This window comes from Maniola jurtina, chromosome 22, assembly GCF_905333055.1.
Source record: "Maniola jurtina chromosome 22, ilManJurt1.1, whole genome shotgun sequence".
Classification (NCBI taxonomy): domain Eukaryota; kingdom Metazoa; phylum Arthropoda; class Insecta; order Lepidoptera; family Nymphalidae; genus Maniola; species Maniola jurtina.
In genome coordinates, this window is record NC_060050.1 from 374,912 (window position 1) to 381,286 (window position 6,375).

Sequence of the window (6,375 nt, forward strand, 5' to 3'; positions counted from 1 at the left end):
AGAGTAGGTAGGTATGTAATATGTACCTACCAAAGTTTTTTTTACCCGACTATGGCAAAGCCAAAAGGAAGGGTTATGATTTTGGCAGTCTGTGTATGAATGTACCTATGTTTATTTTTTATATATATATTTATAGGTTTACTAGCGATTTTAACATCAGTAATAAGTATTTATTTTAGCTTAAGTTTAATAACTACTTATAATAAATACATTAATTTTTTTATCATTCTCAACTATGTTAAATCATTTAAAAGTAAACACTGCATGCAAATTCAGTACAAATACCAGAGTTACAAAGGGGATAAATAATTTAAAGTAAATATTCCATAAAACATGTCTGTATGACTAAATATAGTATATTTAGGGAATATTAATACTAACTAACAATTTATTCTAGTTAAATGCTATCTAGTTAATAGTATGTTTGTATCAGATTCTGTGTGTTCCACCGTAGCGCCTTAATTATTGGGGCGATTTTAATGAATGAGGTGTCAATCGATTCGTTATTATGGTCCGGGTGACATAGGCTACATTTTATACGACACAAATAGACCTGACGGATGTTACATCCAAAAAAGTGGGGGTTTCAAAAATCATCATAATCTATCCAATGTTTGTGGTGGAATTACAACATTTGTGGCGCCACCTAGAATATCTAGATGGCGCCACTGGTACTGTACGCCGCGCTGGTATATTATGTATAACGAGTACTTATTATACATATTGTAGGTACTCTAACCATTGCCTAATCTCTGGTGAGAGAAGCTGAAGAACTAAAGCGAGTAACACCAAGCATTACACTGAGGCTGGGTGGAACTCGACGAGCTTTCTGTTAGGATTTGCAATCCTTCGGAGTAATTGCTCATAATTTTTGGAAGGTGGGGTCTGCGGCCGGAAGTCCCTCCTCGTATGTCAACCAATCATCATTAGCCTTGGGGCTGGGCGGCCCACTACGGAGTAGTGAGCACGGCACGGGTCTCCTCTCGGAATGAGAAAGCCAATAAGTCTGCCTGCACCGGCCACGCTGGCCGAACGCGGATTGGCAGACTTCACACACCTTTAAGAACATTATGGAGAACTCTCAGGTATTTACACCTATAAGATGACCTGTATCAGCAAATGAATAAATTGAATTGAATTGAATACTATCGTAGCCTTATCTACCCCAACGAACCCTCCGATTAGAAACCCGATGGTTATAACCGCTTCACTTTTTTGTAATAATTAAAAACATTTTTACGATAAACTCACGGTTTGGGAAATATGGGGAAATTGACGAGATTAAAGCAAAGACATTTTCTTATATTTTTTATATCAAAATATTTTTTTTATTAGCGACAAAATAAGTGTTCCTTTTTAGGCTGAGATCTATAGAGTGTACTTTGACTTTGCTCAAACTTCGCTTCAGTTACCTAAAACGAGACGGTCTTATGTCAGCTGTATAGCGCTGTCTCTGTCAGTGTCTTAGCAAAGTGGAAGTGTGCTTTATAGATCTCAACCTCAGCTTCGGTGGCCGTCTGTCTATCCGTCTGTCCATCTATCCGGCACAGCTGTGATGGAAAAATACATAGAAGTTTCTCGAACTGTGTACCTACCTATGTAAGTACAATACCTACATTGCGTGATTGCCAAGGTTTCCAGAACCTAAAAAGTTACCACACAAAACCAAAACTATATATTTTTTTCTGTAATTTTTTTTCTGATTCGACAACCCTGAAAGTATGTACACAGCCACTTTCCACTGCAAGTGATCAGGGCCCCAAGTCTGCTATTTTACATGATTTGTCATTGAACTACAATGCAATTTTAATTCAATTACCATTGGTTCATAATTTCGTAGTCTACTAAATTCACAATGGCCGACCGATGGTCTTGTAATTGGATTGCAGTTGCATTGTAGTTGGTATTGCCATTTGCTCAAAAAGCGTTTGCCAAAATGAGTCCAAAAAAAAGAATACATATTAAAAACGTTTATTTAAGCTAGATTCGATTATAAATGTTATCTATTTGTGTTTTAAAGATTAAGCCTTAAGTAAAATGATCATAATAAGCCAAAAAGATAAATTTTAAGTGCGATCTAAAAAATAAAATGTCAAAAATAATTATATTTCATCTGTAACTGTCGAATTGACATTAAATGTCAATGTCATTTGATAGTTCTGCAATTTGAATTTTGATTTTTGATTTTTGAGGCGACTTGCGAATACCTACCTAGGTAGACAGAATATTTAAATCTGTGAAGTGTGAATATTATAAGGGACTGCGAAAATGGTAGTAGTGGAGCAGATTTCGTCGCTGCTAGACTATTTGGAGAGCCATTCCTGTCACTGCAACCGCACCAGTGACGGGGCAAAGCCTGGCTAAGCGGCGTTCGCAGGCCAGGCTTGAGCAGATATCGAGGCCAAAATGCAGACGCATTTTGGCTCAAGCCCAGGCGACGGAGAACTTGGCTGCAGCAATTGTCAGACTGGGGACTGCAACAAACCAAGCTGCTGCTAGGCTGGCTGCAGCAATTGAAAAGTTTGCTGCTGTATTTAGCAGGACAGCAGGAGGAGCAGGAGATGCAACGAGTGTTGCATTCCCCTCGAAAAAGGTTGCCTTTTTATTCATTTAATATTTAAAAACAATTTAGTCATTATATTAAATTGAATAAACAGTAGTTTATTGTTTTCAGAGATGTCGCACAAAACAGCTATCAGGATCAGAATCTGATGACTACATTCAAGGTACAATTTAGTGTCTGTTCAAAGAAATTAAATGGAAAATACTCTGGTAATGGTGTCAGATCAGCAAATTATTATCAATTACTATGCTTGGAGTTTCCAATATTAATCTAATCAAATATTGAATAGAAACAGACATTACATTGTGGAATTCCATGTTATTTAAAGAAAAATTAATATTCCTATGTGGCGCTATAATCGCTAAACAGTTATGCGGATTATAGGAAAGAAATATTATTTTTTCTTTAAAAATCTAATCAAAATCTAGTCAAAATTCAAAATCATTTATTTCAATTATTTATTATTAACTTCATGTATTTCTCCACAGCCTGTTGATGAGAGCCTGCTGCAGCACCCTACCTTCAAGCAGACCTTGGTTGACTCCATGGCTTTGTGAATGCTGTGCTTCAATAGCACTTTCCAACTCGGCCCTTGAATTGTTTTCATCCTAAAATATACAATAATGTTGTTTATTTCATAATAATATTACTCTTATATTAAGGATGTTTTACTCTTTTTTATGTTAAATGAATAAACATATTTGTGGAAATTTGTATTTTTTTTTAAGAATAAACAAAAATTAAATCACATGCCTGTTGCAGACGAAGAGCTTCCACAGGCATGAGTGGAGGCACGTGTGTTGGTCTTGTTTGCAATACTGTGCAAAATATAACATGCATTTACAATCTTGCCTGTGGTGATTGGACTGTAATGCAAAGCATGTGCTCTGAGCAAACATCTGAAAAAAAAAATTTACAACTAAATACCCAAACTATTGCTAAACATGATGAAAAACCCTTGTAAAACCAAACAAACACTGGCTTAAAAGCAATGACAGCACAATGGCGCATCAATGATAGTTCAATGGCGATCCAATGGTCATTGCAACTGTCAAACTATTAGCAGACTACGCTTAAATTCGATCATTGACTTGTCATTAAGTACGGGACTACCAATTATTTACAATTGTGTCATTGAAGTGCCAGTGGCACGCCATCGGAAAACAATTGTGACGCCATTGAATTAGTAGACTACCAAAATTGCTAAAAGTAACAATTAAGATGTCATTGATAGACAACTGAAACACAATTGCAATAGTAGACTTGGGGCCCAGAAAGCCTTTGAAGTAATCGAAGGAGGCGCCGAGCAAAAATCGCGACGCTGCCCCCCGTTGCCATGGCAACCGGCACAGCACGCCACTCTGAAAACAAAGGAAAACTTATCTTAAAACCATGGAAATAAGTTTGACTTTCCGACATTCCTTCGAAGATTTTCAGTCTTGTAGTAAGGAGATCAGATTGGCGACTTTTTGGTTTACAATTTTTTGTCCTTTCATATTATTTACTAGTTTACGTCCGCGATTTCATCCCAAATCCCAAATTTCAAATCCCTATTTTACCCCCTTAGGGTTTGAATTTTCAAAAATCCTTTCTTAGCGGATATGTACGTCGCAATAGCTATCTGGCTCTGCGTGCCAAACAGCTCAATCCGTCTAGTGGTTTGAGCTGTGCGTTGAGAGATCAGTTAGTCAGTTCGTCAGTCAGTCAAATTTTCCTTTTATCTAAATATATAAAAGGAAAAGCTTACTGACTGATCTATCAATGTAAAGCTTAATCTATTGGACGGATCGGGCAGGGCTGGAGGTTGGTTGACTTATCATACCCAGCCCAAACTCTTTTTTTCAAACTCTCAGTCAAGTCAGTGAGTCAGGAGGTCCTTAAAAAATAGTATGTGGTAAGTGGTAACAGTGAACATAGCTTATAAATCAAGTACTTAGTGATTTATACACTACAATTTTATTGGGCACATTACTATATTATTGAGTACCTACTGTATTTTGACTCTCAAAATTTTTATTATCTTCAAGCTTTTTTACTCAATAACTTTTTTTTTAACGAGAGTAAATGTTACGATTTTTTGTCGAGCAACATGTCGTTGGCGCGGTTACTCTATTACGCGATGTGGCGTGTACTTATAAATGTAAAACAGAGTTTTACTGTTTCATGTTAAAAAGAGATGGGCAATTTTTCTCGTAGGTAAGAAAGGGAGGGGGTGAGTTTTTGGTGTGAGGGGGTGTTCCTTTACTTGAGGTAGAGGTGACCAAAATGCCTCACTGAAAAGAAATGATTGAGCTAAAGAACCGTATCACTCGTTTGCTTCAATAGTTGTATAGTAAACGATTGAACAACCTCAAATTAGCCACCTGATTCTTTTTAGGATTCAGCAGAAAACTAAGAATCTTTATAGTTTCACCCAGTCCGTTCTGGCTATGCTACAGTCGTCAGCCTAGAAGGACGACGTCAGTGAAGTTGGCTCAGAGGATCGGGGGTTCGATCCCGGGTACATACATATAATTTTTTGATGTTTTAGTGCGTTTTAAGCAATTAAATTTGCTTTAACGGTGAAGGAAAACATCGTGAGGAAACGTGCACGCGAGAGTTCTCTATAATGTTTTCAAATGTCAGTGAATTCTTCCAATCCGTAACTACTTGGCCAGTTGGGGAACTATGGCAAAAACCCTTTTCATTTTAAGAGGAGGCCCGTGGGCCGCCGATGAATTGATGATGATAACAGTAAGCGAGTATTTAGAATTTAGATGCAAATAAATATTGCAAAGCCAGCGTTTTTATCCTACTGAACCGATTTTAATAATTCGTTCACTAAGAAACAGTTAAAAATTATTTTGCTATAATCCGCCAACAGTTCCTGTTGGCGGATTATAGCAAAATAATTTTTAACTGTTTCTTGCTAAACATGAACTTCCGCAAAGTAACGCCTGATTCTATCCAATAAATTCGTTCACTATTAGAATGCTACTTTATCCAGAAGTTATAAATAAATTTTGAGTTTGATAATCAAAATCAAATTTCAGCCGACTGAACCTGGGCGGATATGGGCGGATACCTAAGCTGGTTACTTATAATGTACATTTAGTATGGGTTCCTACGGAGAGCCATTGAGCCTTACATGAACAGGATTATTGCAAAGCCAGTGTTTTGATCCACAGTAAATGATGCAGCTCATTTAGATCATTCGTTCGCGACCAACCCTTAGCTAGGGGGTGTTCTTTCATTTGTTGTGGCTCCGCGGCGCGATAAGGCGTCTACCTTTTATTTATGACTCCATTTTAAACTGGGGGTAAGTGTGTTAGGCAATTCGGTGGAATGTGATTTCTTGCCGAGCCGGGATTCGGGGAGTAAGGCCAATATGTGTAGCTGTATGTTGCGGGTGGATACTGATTTATTTGCAGCTTTGATATAATGATAGAGCGGTTTCATACGAATATAGTTGTTTTTATCTAAACAGATTTTCCCTGAGGGCCTACCGCGGCAGTTTGACAGCTACAATGTGACGATCGCAACGCAACGCTCGCAAAAACGAAAACAGGTGATAGTACTGATAATAATTACTGATAAGATACCATAAAAAAGCTATGAGAAAAATATTTAAAAATCGGAATTCTTTAAAATTTTACAAATAAAACATCTGACTGACGCTAGAGGCCAACGAACATTCCGTAAATAGGTCACTCGAAGTCAATGCTGCGTTGCAGGTGGGGGATTGACCAGAGATTTGCACGCTATACAATGCGGGTTTGAAAAATACTAAATCACTAAAACTACAAGATAAGACAAATGCTTATTGGCATTGG